Consider the following 15991-nt stretch of genomic DNA (forward strand, 5'->3'; position numbering starts at 1 on the left):
GTTTCTAATTTTATTCCTAAGCAGAAGAACATCAGCCTCTTTCTCCTGACAACTTCCTTGACTACTTGGTGGTCAGACTGGTGGGAAACTGACCAGCAGGTGGCGCTGTTGTAACAAAATTAATTCATATTATCAGCACATGTATCCCTTAATATGCTGGAATTAAAGAAAAATAAATAATGACTGCACATTGAAAAATGTCTTAGAATAGCACTCTCATTAGTTATACATTTGTTTATTTTAAAGATTGACTTATCCTTTAAGGAAACAGTGACATTTATTAAATAGATTGGGCAACACTCTAAGTTACACTACAGGGTTCAGCTGTACCTCGGCCAGGGCCTCTAGCTAGGATACTAACCCCACACATGCACCTCAGGGGAGTTATAGACTGCTCACTAAATAAGCTTCTCTACCTTGTGCTCCTCATACAATGTAGGGTCCTACTGTACCTTATACACAGGGTATAGGCTGGCCAATATCTCTTACTTATCTTCCTATATGGAAATAATCACAGAGAGGTTTTAAATTGTCATTCTCCCTGTGGAAAACCAGCACAGAGGGCACAAGCAGTGTAGCAAGGGGAGGCCACTACATCCGTGTATAGTCATATACTGCTGTACATTGAACAACAGGACCCAGGAATGAAGCTGTAAATAGACTAAGAGAGATTCATACCGACACATTCAATCAGTGAAATGATTTTATCTACAATTTAGAAGCTGATTGCCTTCTGTATTGGTTGCAAATTTAATAAGAGAAAGCTGTTTACCTTATTTCCTAAAACGTCTGTAATGCTACGGGGTGTTTGGATAAACCAAGCAATTAATTGAAGTCAATGGATATTATCCCAAACTGAATTAATATGTTAATCACTGTTTCTAACTGAAACCAATTCTGCATAAACAACATCAGCAAATCATTCAGAATGAAATCAACATTTCAGAGCCCGGGGGCTCATCCCTATTCAGTCTCTGGCATATAATAAACATATATGGGGCGGCTCTGGGGGTTATTACATGGGGGGGATCACCTATTACTGAAATGTTCGTATCTCTAACACGTCTGCTTTAAGGTTCTTTAGGATTTTTGCTGAATTAGAATTAAAAAGTGTTCCTAGAATGATGGGTAATGAAAAGGCCTGGTCCGAATTTGCGGCGAATTTGCGTATATCTCCGACCGGTGAATAAATTCGCGAAACTCCCGCAAAAAATTGACTGCCTTCAAAAAATTTTGGACATGCGTCTGAAAAATGATTTGGCGTAAATGTTTTAATTTTTCGCAGTTTCATGAATTTCGCGGTAAATTCGAAAAATTTTCGTCTAAGCAAAACGGGAGAAATTCGACCATCACTAATGAATGTATGTGTATGTGTAAGGTTTAAAGCAGGGGTCTCCAACCTTTCTTACTCGCGAGCCACAGTCAAATGTAAAAAGAATTAGGGAGTAGTGATGGGCGAATTTATTCGGCAGGTGCAAATTCGCGCCGGCGTCGCCGTTTTGCGAATTTCGTGGGAAATTTGCGAATTCTTCGGCACAAATTTGCCCATCACTATTAGGGAGCAACAAAACCATCAAAAAAGTTCCTGAGGGTGCCAAATAAGGGCTGTGATTGGCTATTGGGTAGCCACTGTGTGGACTGGCAGCCTATAGGAGGCTCTGTTTGGCAGTACATCTTGCCACAGAGCCAATCATCTAAGAGAAAGCACCTGCTTGGGGGACACTGGGAGCAACATCCAATCGGTTTGTGAGAAGTTGCTCACGAGCCACTGGTAGGGGACCACTGGTTTAAAGGAACAGTTCAGTGTAAAAATAAAAACTGTTTAAATAGATAGGCTGGAGTGTTTGATTGGTGTTAGATGTGTAAAATAAAAGATGTAATTATAAATGCTGAAGTGAGCAGATGTCTAACATAATATCAAGAACACTACTTTGCAGCTCTTTGATTGGTTACCAGTCAGCAATAGTAATTAGGGTAATTTTTTTGTCGCACAATGCCATACAAGTCTATGGGCGTAATTTCCGTGGCGAAACAAGGTGAACAAAATTCACCCATCCCAAATAGTAATGGGTGAATTTCTGTGCGCGAAAAATTAGTGAAAAATTAGCAAAAAATTAGTGAAACTACTTGATGCCCGTGCAATTTTGGACGCTCACCTGAAAATTCGATTGCGTCAATTTTGACGCCGTCGTTAAAGTCAATGAGAGTCTGAATAGTGTTGATGCACAGCAATTTTGACGCAGGCGACTTTTCGGACACGCATCCAAAAATTTTTGTGGGAGTTTCGCGAGTTTTGGCGGCGCATCATGGAAATTCGCCACGAATTCACGCCAGGTGAATGTATTCGCCCATCATTAGTCAGTAACAGCAATCTTTATACATTACATTTCTGCCTATCTAACTACTGTATATTAGAAACATTTTTTATTTTCACAGCCGTTCCTTTAAAGTGCTGCCTGAGTAGCTGGTAGATAAATACATCTGTATGGGTAGGGGGTTTGATCTGGGGGTCCACTCAGGTCTTCTTCTGACTAAATTGGTTTATCTGGTTCTTTTCCCAACTTTATAGAAGGTGACTTCCATTCCTATGATGAAATCACTGCCGCGTTTCATGGCGGAAGGTCAATGTGCGGATAAATCAGTTTCAGGTCCCACTGGGGGGAAATAATGAAACAACTCCATGTAAAGTCTCACTTTATTTGCCCTCTAAACAACCAATGAGTGGCAGCATTAAGTTATGGTTACTCAAGTGCCTAATAAATATATGTGAATATGAAAAACTGAGCCGGCTTCTTACACTGGGACTGTGATCATATCTCATGGCTCTTTCCTTCCAGGAATGATATCAACACTTACTATCAATATTTAATATTATCTGCTCCCAGCGCCACTTTCTAATACAATTGTGTCTCCATTGCTGATGTTGATCATTCTTCCAAAGGCGTTTTGTTTCAATTTGAAATTGGCTGTGGGATGTATGCATAAAGGTTTTCACACAGGTATTCTCATCTCAGTTCAGCCGAATTGTCCTTAAAGGGAACATATATCCATTTTATTAACAGGCTTTTTTCTAACTTTATATTGATTCCCTTAGACAGTACAGTATGAGGGTATAGCTTATTGTGTGCCCAGAACATTCCTTCTCTGTATATTTGTATTTATACATATGGGAGGAGGAGGTGCCATATTGATTCCCTTAGACAGTACAGTATGAGGGTATAGCTTATTGTGTGCCCAGAACATTCCTTCTCTGTATATTTGTATTTATACATATGGGAGGAGGTGCCATATTGATTCCCTTAGACAGTACAGTATGAGGGTATAGCTTATTGTGTGCCCAGAACATTCCTTCTCTGTATATTTGTATTTATACATATGGGAGGAGGGAGGTGCCATATTGATTCCCTTAGACAGTACAGTATGAGGGTATAGCTTATTGTGTGCCCAGAACATTCCTTCTCTGTATATTTGTATTTATACATATGGGAGGAGGTGCCATATTGATTCCCTTAGACAGTACAGTATGAGGGTATAGCTTATTGTGTGCCCAGAACATTCCTTCTCTGTATATTTGTATTTATACATATGGGAGAAGGGAGGTGACATATTGATTCCCTTAGACAGTACAGTATGAGGGTATAGCTTATTGTGTGCCCAGAACATTCCTTCTCTGTATATTTGTATTTATACATATGGGAGGAGGGAGGTGCCATATTGATTCCCTTAGACAGTACAGTATGAGGGTATAGCTTATTGTGTGCCCAGAACATTCCTTCTCTGTATATTTGTATTTATACATATGGGAGGAGGGAGGTGCCATATTGATTCCCTTAGACAGTACAGTATGAGGGTATAGCTTATTGTGTGCCCAGAACATTCCTTCTCTGTATATTTGTATTTATACATATGGGAGGAGGTGCCATATTGATTCCCTTAGACAGTACAGTATGAGGGTATAGCTTATTGTGTGCCCAGAACATTTCTTCTCTGTATATTTATAATTTGCTAGTGTTCTTTTTTTAAAAATTCTGCATTGTTTAAAAATCAGGTTGTTTTGCGTCCAAAAATGGCACTTGCTCCTCATTTGGAATGAAGCATTCTATACTTATAGATCTCACAATATTGAAGGAGAAATAAGCAGAGAGACAAGTAAGACTATTGAATATGGTAAATTTCCCTGTACTTCCAGCTCTCAATATAAAACAAGTGATCCTGAGTGCCAAGGGCAACTTGTACTGTTAATTAGCTGAGCCTCTTACAATTAAACATTCCTAATTATTTCACAGCCTTATCTTTAATCATATTTATGGGGAGACTTTTATTCATTTATTAACCTTTTAATTCTGTTTTTATCAGGGTAATTGTCTGTAGGGCATCGCCGGCTCGATTCTCATACGTCTCTCTCTGTTGTTTGCATTTTATATTGGGTCTGTTTGTTACTAATTAATCAAAGTGGAACTAACGTGGCTTCGGGCGATCCTCTCGCAGATCGTCTCAATGCTTGTGGGAGATCTCGAATCCTTTGAACGTGACGTCCCTAAATCAGGGAAAGGTATTGTACTGGAACTAGGAAGCCGGATATATTGTTGGGGTTTCAGTGTGTGAGGCCGGAATCCCCTTGTGTCGGCTGCAGAAACATCACTCACTTCTGAGAGGAAGGAACAGAGAACAAAGATAGATATTTAACCATTTATTAGGTCATTGGTCATCTGTTTAGGGGCTAATGTTACATTTTCATACTCTAGGATAGGGATTTCTGGGAATTGTAGCACTATGGAACTGCTTTCTGGCAGGCTATTGTTACTCCTACTCAACGTAACTGAATGTGTCTCAGTGGGACCTGGATTTTTCTATTGAGTGCTGTTTTTAGATCTTCCAGGCAGCTGATATCTTGTGTTAGGGAGCTGCTATCTGGTTACCTTCCCATTGTTCTGTTGTTAGGCTGCTGGGGAGGGGGGTGATGTCACTCCAACTTGCAGTACAGCAGTATAGAGTAACTGAAGTTTATTAGAGCACATGACTGGGGGCAGCTGGGAAACTGACAATATGTCTAGCCCCATTTCAGATTTCAAAATTAAATATAAAAAAATCTGTTTGCTCTTTTGAAAAACAAATTTCAGTTCAGAATTCTGCTGGAGCAGCACTTTTAACAGATGCATTTCAAAATAAACAAGTTTTCCCATGACAGTATCCCTTTAACTCCTAATATAACACACACTTATAAATATTGTACTCACACCAACATGAGTGCAATCGATAGGGCTGGTGCTGAACATGCTTTTTCCCTATTCTATTAAATAAGGGGGTGGATCACCTTTTAATTAACTTAACTTCAAACACTTTTTCCAGCTCAGTTGGTTTCAGTCAGTTAGCAAGAAATAAAGACTTTTCCCAATTACTTTCTATTTTCTATTCGTGACCATTTTTCCATAGCTCCCAACTGTCCCGTTTTCAGCGGGACAGTCCCTCTTTTGAGACCCGTGTTTGTACTGGAAAGCCCCCATTTTCTCTGCACTGAACAGCTAAAAAAAGAAACAACGTTTCTAACTTAATTGGCTTTTGGCAGCGAGCCCAAAACAGCCACGGGGTTGAAATAAGAAACTTTTCTAACAATTTTGAGAAAAGCAAATAAGTAATTGTAACAATATAAGATAACAGGTCCCTTGTGAGAAGCCAGACTGACATCTTAAAGGGCAATTCACCTTCATTGGCAAAACTGTAATAACTGAAAAAAATATAAAAATCCATTCAAACTTTCATAACCTGCCAAATTTTGTAAAATGAACATGGTAATTAGGGGTGTGGCCAAAAAAATGGGCATGGTGAAAAAAATTGCTGCACTACGAACGCCAAATTTTTTGACCCTCTTTTTATTTCCAAAACATTGGGAGGTATCTTTTTTTTAATATTGAAGTTTAAAGATTTATGTTCCTCATTCTTAAGCAGCTCTGGGTTGAGGGTGTCACGTTCGGCACCCTGAATGCAGAACCAGTGCTGGGCTCCCTGGTCTCGGCTCTTGCTTCTGCCTTTAACAGCCGTCTTTCACTTCGGGAGGAGCCCTCAGCCAATCGGATGCCGCCAGGTGTTACTACGAGAGGAGCAAAGCTACAGGTTCTGGACGAGTAGAGGGGCACGATGGTCTCACCCGGATACTGAAATGGAAGACAACTCAACTTGGAAGACTGGACAGATAACAGCGTGGAACAGGCAGGCTGGACCAGCACAGGCAGAGTTAAGAATAGTCAGACAGGCCGGCTCGGTGCAGGCAAAGTTCTAGGAATGGTCAAACAGTCAAGGATCAGCTTGGAGAGGTCAGAATAATTAGGCAGGCAAGGGTCAAACCAGGAGATCAGTAGGATACACATAGAAATAAGCACCAGGAACTAGATAATAGAACCTAACAATGGGCAATGAGTTTTATTTCAAGGCCCCTATAAATACTTAGAATTTTGCTCCATTGTGCGATGACATCATCACACCGCACATGTTATAGGAGAGCCGGCGCTGAAGGGAAGAACATCCATGCGACGGGCGTCCCCGCCGGAGACACTGCGGGCGTTCCCAACAGCCACTAGACCACCAGGGTAAGCGGCAGTCCTTGCAGAGGGGTCACCAATATAAACTCCATTCAGTACCCCAGGCAGTGACCACTGAGCCACTGTGCTCTTTAGTTTCCCCCTATCAACATCAAGTTACTATTACATTTATAGAAGGAACCACGTAATAACTTTAAACTACATTTCTTTTTTTAGATTAAATTAGTAGCAGAGGACTGAGACGTTCCCACACCAGCAGAAGCCCTGACAAGTCCCACATTGCATTTGGATCCAAGGTACTGGGTCCCCCTCCAGCCACCAACAGAACCATGATCTCCAGGGCATCAGCAGAGATGAGCTTTGCAGCATTTATGTTCCATTACATCTGAGCATGTGCTAATTATGGGGCCTGGTCATTAGGTCACACCCATGCCTGGATTTACAAACGGGGCGCCTCTAGGCCATCTCCGATCATATCGCACCCCCCCAGTATGCCTCCCCCTCTCTGTCCATGTCCCCTTCCCCATCAGCGTTTCTCTTCCATACCCTCATGTCTGCGTCACATCCCTTTCCCGTCCGCATCATCCTCCCTGTCCCTGTGCGTGCAGGTATATGAGCATGCGCACATCATGAATATGCATCTATGCACAACTTACTCGAATGAATTTCTGCCGCCCTAGGCTCAGGTCTTTGTGGCCTTGCCACAAATCCAGGCATGGTCACATCTACGTATATCTTTAACTCCAAATTTTAGTTCAGTATCATCCATAGAAATCTGTCACTGTACAGCCTTATAGGGCTGTTCCAGCTGAATTGTGCTTAGTACAGGGGATACCTATGCTGCCATAGTTTTATGGGATCTCTCTGCACAGACTATGAGCAAACTTAGGGACTGTTCCTGCTGAATTGTGCTTAGTACATGGGATACCTATGCTGCCATAGTTTTATGGGATCTCTCTGTACAGACTATGAGCAAACTTAGGGACTGTTCCTGCTGAATTGTGCTTAGTACAGGGGATACCTATGCTGCCATAGTTTTATGGGATCTCTCTGTACAGACTATGAGCAAACTTAGGGACTGTTCTTGCTGAATTGTGCTTAGTATAGGGAATACCTATGCTGCCATAGTTTTATGGGATCTCTCTGTTGCCTACCTCTAGTCCCGCTGAGCATGCCAGCACTTGTTTGCATGCATACGCTCACAATTGCACGGTTGCCTGGAGAACCAAGCCGGCCCGGCCCTGATAAATATTAGTAAATATGTCATTAACAACTTGAATGTGATATTTTCCACTTGTTTGAAATTATATTTTGAGTTTGTTCCCTGCTGAAGGCTGGTGCTGAACTGGTCCCTGCGGAGGTCCAGATTTAGTAGTGAGCAGAATTATTCATCGCTGCTCATATTCATGTATTCTAATTGATCTATAAGTCTGAACCCCATTTGTTTCAACAGCCCCAGGCCAGGATAGCAGAAGATTGTCTGTAATGAGATTATATATCTCCCTATACAGTTCCAGTCCACGTGTCTCCTGATTGATTCTAATTGCCTGTGCCACGGGCTCTATTGCTCAGCAAACATTCCCTCTATCAGCTGCACAGAAGATTCACCTCAAATCTGTTTCCAACTCTTGCGATTGGCCGGGGCCGGGGCAGTAACATTGAAACCTCAATAAGTTTTTGTCTGTACAGCGAGTGTGGGAGCTGATAAGTGAGTGTTGCATGTGAATTAAGTGTTAAGCAGCGTTTTACTCACACGTATGTGGTGTTGGAGCAGCAGTTCCATGCAGTATTTACATGTGAGAGATGTTGTGGGTTTTCATCTTGGAATCTAAACTGAAGCTGAGGGGAAAATGAGAGGGAGGAAAGGAGGGTCACAGAGCAATGACTGGCAGGGGTCGGTGTAGTGGGGGGTTGAGAAGGGGCAGTGGAGGGGCGCAGAGATATTACCTGAGCCACGAGCAACGCTAAGGAGACAGCGGGAGCTTAGGGAGATTAATGTGTGGCTGAGAGATTGGTGTAGGGAGGAGGGTTTGGGGTTTTTGGAGAACTGGGCTTTTCAGTTGGCTACAGGCTCTTTGCTAGGGATGGGGGCAACTCAATGATGAAGGTGCAGCTATTTTGGAAGAGACGATGGATAGAGGGTTGGAGGAGATTTTAAATTAGGCATGGGGGGAGGGAGGGTCCAGTAAAAGATTCAGTGGAAGACAGGTTAGATGAGAGAGTGGGCAAAGGAAGGGAAAATTGGGGGCGGAGATTTGGGTGGGGATACTGTTAAGGATAGGGAGGACCACATGTCATATGTTCAATATGGTACCAGTATTAAATGTTTGTTTACAAATGCAACGAGTCTGACTGGTAAAATGAATGAGCTGGAGATGCTGGTGCTGGAGGGAAAATATGATGTGATTGGTGTGGCCGAAACATGGCTGAATGAGTCGCATGACTGGGCGGTTAATATCAGCGCCTATACAGGATTTAAAAGATTATATAAAGGAGGAGGTTATGTTAGAAAATGAGGGGGCAGAAGTCTTATGGGTGGAGTTCTTCACCAATTGTAAAGAGTCCAGCAAATTAATTGTAGGAGTCGCTATAGACCCCCTAATGTAAGTGACGAGGAGGAGGCGAAGCTCCTGATGCAAATAGAAAAGGCTGCTAGTTTAGGTAAAGTAATGATAATGGGGGGTTTTAATTACCCAGATATTGACTGGAGCAACAGTACTGCCACATCAGCTAATGGGAACAAGTTTATAAACTGTTACATGACAATTTTATGGCACAAGTTGTTGAGGAGCCAACCAGGAAAAATGCTCTACTGGATCTAGTGATCTCTAATGAGCCAGAACTTAAAGCAAATGTCATTGAACCCCTGGGTAATAGTGACCATAATGTTATATCATTTAATGTCTGGTGCAAAAAAACAAATATATACTGTGGCCACAAAAATCATGAATTTCAGAAAAGCTAATTTTAGTGCCTTGAGAGCATTGATTGGGGCATTAAGTTTTCAGCTAAAAACACAGAGCAGAAATGGTTGTCATTTAAAATTATATTAAATCATTACTGTTCTCAATTTATTCCCTAAAGGAGTAAATGTAGAAGTTCTAAGAATCACCCTGTGGCTTAATATAGAAGTAAAGAAGTTAATAGGAAAGAAGAGAAAGTAATTTCAAAACTACAAGTCTGTTGGGACAGAATTGTTGGCTACATCTATTTAAAAAACCCTTGAAATTTAATTAAAAACCACCTTTTAAATCATATTTTTAAATCAATTTTAAGTGGAGAGACCAAATAAATAAATATATAAAAATAAGGTGGAATATTCCACATTAACAATTAAACTTAAAAAATTTAAAAATTAAACTTATTGAGATATATATATTTAATTAAACGTATTGATACATTATATATAAATATATATAAATATATAAAAATATTTATAAGATTTTAACGTATCATTTAGAGTACCAACAATGATTAGTTCACTTTAAAAGATATATTTTTAAAAATCTATGCACAAATCCATTGATCTAAGTTAAGAAGCAACAATGAAATGAGAGAGCAGGAGTTTAGTGAGGTTGCCATGGTGACGTGAGTCAGTGAAATGAAACCAGGAAATGACTGGGGAGAACACAGGGCGTCTCCATGGCCACAAAGTTGTTTAAGAGGCAGGGAAAGACACCTTGCCCACACGAAGCCTCTGACGAAGTCCCAAGGAGTCGAAACGTGTAAGGCGAGGCCGGTGACGTTATCTCCAGGCGCCTAGGGGAGCTACACGGGTGGAAGCAACGCAGGTCGGAGCTGACACCAGGCTAATAACACGCATAGTAATTTTCCACAAGTGGAGATTCGATATGCCTTAAAAATCTTCTAAAATCATGAAACAGCCGCAGAGCAGACTACCCTGGTTATATTTGAATGCCTAAAAGTCTTAAAACGTTTGTAAGTACCCAACTTATAAGTAAGACACGTGGTGGAAGTAACAAGTAATCAAGCACCTTAAAGTAGAATTTTGTGAGAGTGTGGAACTACGACTACCAACAACCCGCTACACTTAGATTCTCTTTATGCTGCATTCTTATTTCTCCTAGCTTTTAGCGCTGACTCATACAGACTGTTATACTGTTGGGACAGAAGCTGCATTTATTGAAAATAAACACTATAATTAATGTTGTAAAATAGCAATCCGGAAGGCAAAGAAAGGAAATGAGGAGGCTAAGACTTACCCCAAAAAGTTTTTTAAGTAGTGTAACATCCTCTTGGCGATCCCCCTTGTGCCAAGGTTTTATCGTCTTACCAAATACCAGTGCAGGTCCTGAGTCCCCTTTGCAAGGTGAACGGGTACTGGGAATTTTTCTCTTGGCAGTGCCTCCACCTAATAGGATCCGGGAGTACACCTGCGGGTGGCCCATTAGGAAAACAGTAATATACACACACACAGTGCTGTATAACAATATCAACTTTATGCAAGATTAAAGGCAAAGTAAACATTCAGTTTAATCATATGCATTCAATAGCATGACCTGGGAACCTGTGATAGTGCCATCTTGGCACCTCCCTGCCAGGCATAGTCCCACACTACTCCTTTGGCAGACAAAGAGTCTCAGTCCCTTTTCCCCAAAGAGCACAATTGTTCCCAGGTAGCGCTAGCTGCCCACACACCTTTCCCTCTGGACAAGGTATTTGCTCCCACATGGTGAAATCTCTGGATCTTTTCTTTCTCTACACTCCCACAGGCAAACTCACCCAGGGGCTAACACAGGGCTCACACAGAGCTGGAACAAGCATCCACATGATGACACCCTCAAAGGCTCCACGCTCTCCTAGCTGAGCACACAACTTGCTTTATCCTCTGCAGCTGACCATAGCTCCCAGCACTGTCCATAGCACAAAGTCCAGGTTTTGCATTTAGGAGCTACGGACCCTCCTGGTCTAGCTCCCAGGCTTGGGGCTGCTGCACCCCAGCCATCCAGGGGCTCCTGCGCCCTACATCTTTGCAGTAGTCTCTGTACACCCTCTCTCAGTGAAAGTGAAAGGAGGAATGGCTGTGAGCACATGACTCTCCTATATATCCAAAGGTGGTGCAGCAGCGACACCTTGTGACACCCTCTGGTATCTGCCAGATATGCTGCACTGGGAAATGACTTTAGGAGACCCTGTAGCTACACAGAAAAGGGATTTCCATCATGTGGTTCAGATCATAGGGGAATTGACCCTATGGGTCCCTACGTATATTGATAGTTAAAAGATGCAGGTTGAGAGTGTTGCTCCTTTAAATAATGGTACCAGTATGGTTGTAACAGAAGGCAAATGTACTAAATCAGTTATTTTCTTCAGTGTATACAATAGAGAAGTCTGAGTTCCCAGACCCACTTCATAGCTGCACTTATGGCTCAGCTCAATCTAGTCAGTGGCTGACTCAGGATATGATTCATAAAGCTTTAATAAAAATTAATGTAAACAAGGCTCCAGGGCCTGGAGGCATACACCCCAGGTTCTAAGAGAGCATAGTTCAGTTTTAGAACCTATTTCTGATTTTCTCAAATTTGCTTTTATCTGGTATGGTACCTATGGATTGGAGGAAAGCTGATGTGATTCCAATAATTAAAAATGGATTACGATCTCAGCCTTGCAATTATAGGCTTGTAAATTTGACATCTATGGTGGGCAAATTATTTGAAGGCTTGTTAAGGGATCACATTCAAAATTGTGTCCTAGCGAATGACATTATGAGCAGCAATCAGTATGGCTTTATGAAGGATAGGTCATGTCAGACTAATCTGATTGCTTTTTATGATGAGGTAAGTAAGGTGCTGGAGATTGGGGGGGGGCGAAGATTTTGCCAAAGCATTTGATACCGTGCCCCACAAATGACTAAGCTAAACTAAGGTCTGTTGTGCTTAACAAAGTCGTTTGTAGTGATGGGAGAATTTGTGGAATTAATCCTCTGGGCCACATAGTAACATGAAGACCAGGGCCGTGCAGATTGGCTAGGGGACTGTAGATAGGGTGGTACAATGTAGATAAGGTAAGCAGTGCTAATGGGGGAGAGCAGTGCTTATTGCCAAGGGCACTGTATATAAGGCAATATGATCAAGATACTGGGGCTCATTTATCAACAATGGGCAAATTTGCCATGGGCAGTTACCTAAAGCAACCAATCAATGATTAGCTTTTTGAAGTCAGCTGCAAGTAGAACAATGAATGCAGCAATTTGATTAGTTGCCATGGGTTATTTTTTTAGAAATTAGTTGTTGGCCCTGGGGACCCAGAGCCGCATCCTGCCGAAAACTGTGTGTGCTTGCTGTGCTCTTCCTGACCTCCAACCAATCACGGACATAAATCACAGCAGTTAAAGATACGCACGGGGAGGGGTTACTGCATTGGGTGCTACTTGGGGAGCCTCTGAGATGATCGGACCTGGACCCCTAGTCTGACCCTGATGTGAAGGACAGGGCAGTGTAAACTGGTTAGGGCTAGTGATGGGCGAATATGTCCCATTTCGCTTCACCAAATAATTAGCGAAACTGCGAAAAAATTAGCAAAACAGCAAAAATTCACAAAACGCATTGAAGTCAATGGGCATCAAAATAATTTATGACGCACACAAAATTTTTATACATCTTGCTATTTTGTCAAAATGCATTGAAGTCAATGGGTGCCTGAATAATTTATGCGCGTCAATTTTTATGTGCGCACACAGTAGGTTGGTGAGATATAGACAGGACATGCAGCGTACGCTGAATATGGCAGATTGGTGAGGTTTAGGCCAGAGACACACGTGGAGATTTTGGGAGATTCGTCGCCTGGTGACAAATCGCCTCTTCTTCGGGTGACTAATCCCCCCGCAATTCCTTCCCGCCGGCTAGAATCAAAATTGCCAGCAGGATGGCGATTGGATCGCTTTGTTTTCTGAAGTTGTCTGAAGTTTTCTCGTGAGGCAACTTCGAACGACTTCTGAAAACAAAGCACTCCGAGTGCCATCCCGACGGCGATTTAGATTCTAGCCAGTAGGAAGGCAGTTCAGGGAGATTAGTCGACCGAAGAAGAGTCCACGCGTGTCTCTGTCCTAAGAACCCAGACATTCGGCTCTTAAAGTCACAAGAGGCGGCGTTTTTGGTTCTCACCTTGCCTCATGGCAGGAGCGGCCCTGTGTGCGGACAGAATAATATCGATGGAGTGAAAGCAGCGCACAAACAGAGGTTCCCTTTGCTTCCGTGATCTTTAACCACAACAGGAAAATGCCAAAGGGAATCAGTCAGATGCCATTGCCAGTCACTATTTATTGGGCCTGTGTGGGACTGTTTGGGCCTTGCCATCTGCCAAGCTAGAAATAACACTGGCCCCATATGCCCTTTAATGTATTCAATACACCCCTCCCCCAATCAGTTAAATTAACAAAATAACATTGTATTTAATGAGGCTCCTAGTGGCTGTATTTCTCCAGATATGGAGCCAAATGTACGATTCGGTACCCAGAACATTAATAACTCACCACTTCTGAAATGTTTGTTCCAGCGAGTTCCCATATCACATTGTTATCTCTAATAAGCAGCGGCCATTTCTTCCAGCTTCTCTGCTTTCAGCTCTTTCATCATTCTCTCTCTATCCAGACTACAAGGGCTACCAGCAGACATGAGAGATCCTTACAGCAGCTGCCACCCGGGACACAAGATTTAAAAGCCCAAACTATGGAAGCGAAAGAATCGATCTCTTCATTTACTCTTTTTTTTTTCAGATCAAAGAAACAAGGAAAATGTTCAAGAGACAAGAAAGAAGGAGAAATGTTCTCATGATAATTCATTGAGAAAGAGGAGACAAGGTGAACAACTCGGAGCATTATGGGTCAAGGGGAAGATAACCAGGGCAGACGCTGATCTATTGTGCCGCCTGTCAGGGTTTTTGTATATAAATATTCTTTTCTCATGTCTATTTTCAGAATCATCAATCAATAGCAGCAGTAAAGCAGATATTTAGGAGCCCTCTCAATACACTACGGTGTATTTGCTTCACCAGAAACCAAGAGATGGCTTTAATGAGAATGAAAAGCTGTCAGGATAATTTAAGGTACAGGTATGGGATCCGTTATCAGGAAACCCATTATCCATAAAGCTCTGAATTACAGAAAGGCCGTCTACCATTGACTCCATTTTATCCGAATAATCCAGATTTTCAAAAATGATTTCCTTTTTCGCTGTAATAATAAAACAGTCGCTTGTACTTGATCCCAACTAAGATATAATTGATCCGTATTGGAAGCAAAACCAGCCTATTGGGTTTATTTAATGTCTAGTAGACAAGGTATGAAGATCCAAATTACAGAAAGATCTGTTATCCAGAAAGCCCCAGGTCCCTAGCATTCTGGATAATAGGTCCCATACCTTTACAATCTTATTATAGGGCATCTTTACTAGTCCCCAGTACAGCAGCCATACTGACATTAATAATTGTACTATGCTCCCCAAAAGTCTTACCCACCAGGTCTTTAAATCATGGACCCACCAGTGACCTCATCCAAAAGGTCAAATCAGAACTCTACTTTAACCACTTACTGTTCTGGTCACATGGGCATGAAAACAAGATCCACAACACGGCATTGGTTTCCAAACTAAGCAGTCAATTTTTTATCTATAATTATTGTTTTTTTTAAATGATGTTGCCTTGCCAATATAGCTCAGGGTCACCACATATAAAGAAATACCGATAGCATAAATGATATGTTTTGTAGTTGACATTCTGTGTGCCAGTAAGCTTGCAATCAATGGCTTAATGCCTGAGGCCCAGAGAAATAGAGGGAAATGATTAAAGGTATCATGGTTCCCACTAGAAACTGAGGCAGGCTATAAGTAGGAATCATAGAACGTTTAGATCTATACATCTCAATGGAGATGGGCCTTAAGGCAGATTAGGGGCCAACCAGGAAAATAGATTTAAACTTAAAATTCCCTCAGGCATTTCCTTGCTGAACAAATATGATTCCGCATGTAATCTGCTACAGATGACTTCTGATATTGCAGCGTAGTCCTGTAAAGAAACATGGGCCATTGCACATCTACCACATTCAGTGTTCAATGAAAGTAAATTATATCATTGTTATGAATAGGCTTTACAGTGTTCTTTCCTTGGCTGGATAACTCCAGATACCCTCTGATACTTACCCTTGTCTTTTGCTATGGACTTCAAAGGACTCAATGAGTCCGATTTTTGGCCAAGTATGGAGCCTTCCTGGCAGCTCCTGTTGGATGGACACATTGATGCAACCTTCTCCTGATGCAGCCTCAACGATCCCATCATATGCCCAGTGTCCAAAGGATCAAATGATTGGGTAAAGATCCATTCATATGGTGACTTTGCTTAATATGCAGATCTTACTGTGTATGTGCATCTTGAATTGAAACCACCCACCCATATTTTATTCAGCAGCTAAAGGAGTACAAGCTTAGGTGGTGATTCCCTGT

At 41.8% G+C, this 15991-nt stretch overlaps 1 long non-coding RNA gene across 1 annotated transcript; it reads right to left on the bottom strand.

Moving 5' to 3' along the window:
* Positions 1-4192: 4192 nt before the first annotated feature.
* LOC121393383 lies at positions 4193-14446 on the bottom strand. The gene is made up of 3 exons (XR_005961039.1): positions 14029-14446; positions 10760-10930; positions 4193-4648 (listed from the first exon to the last, which is right to left on the bottom strand). It is a non-coding gene; the product is annotated as an uncharacterized LOC121393383 (long non-coding RNA).
* Between the last annotated feature and the right edge of the window lie 1545 nt (positions 14447-15991).

Source organism: Xenopus laevis, chromosome 4S (assembly GCF_017654675.1).
Source record: "Xenopus laevis strain J_2021 chromosome 4S, Xenopus_laevis_v10.1, whole genome shotgun sequence".
In the NCBI taxonomy this organism is placed as follows: Eukaryota; Metazoa; Chordata; class Amphibia; order Anura; family Pipidae; genus Xenopus; species Xenopus laevis.